Source organism: Arachis duranensis, chromosome 2 (assembly GCF_000817695.3).
Source record: "Arachis duranensis cultivar V14167 chromosome 2, aradu.V14167.gnm2.J7QH, whole genome shotgun sequence".
Classification (NCBI taxonomy): Eukaryota; Viridiplantae; Streptophyta; class Magnoliopsida; order Fabales; family Fabaceae; genus Arachis; species Arachis duranensis.
Genome location: NC_029773.3, coordinates 20476032 through 20476375, shown reverse-complemented (window position 1 = coordinate 20476375; position 344 = coordinate 20476032).

Here is a 344-nt window from a genome sequence, read left to right as displayed (position 1 = left end):
TAAATTCAAGGATAAATTCGAAATTCATGTACTTCTTGTTCTTTTGAATTTAAAACATTTTTCATTTAAGAGAGGTGAGGGATTAATGGAATTTATTCATAACTTTAAGACATAGTTATTAACTACTAATGATCATGAAGTAGTGACACAAAACATAGATAAACATACAATATAAAAAACCAAAAAGCAGAAAGAAATAAGAACAAGGAATGAATCCACCTTAGTGGCATCTTCTTCTTGAAGGACCAACAATGTCCTTAAGCTCTTCTATGTCCCTTCCTTGCCTTTGTTGCTCCTCCCTCATTGCTCTTTGATCTTCTCTTATTTCATGGAGAATGATGGAC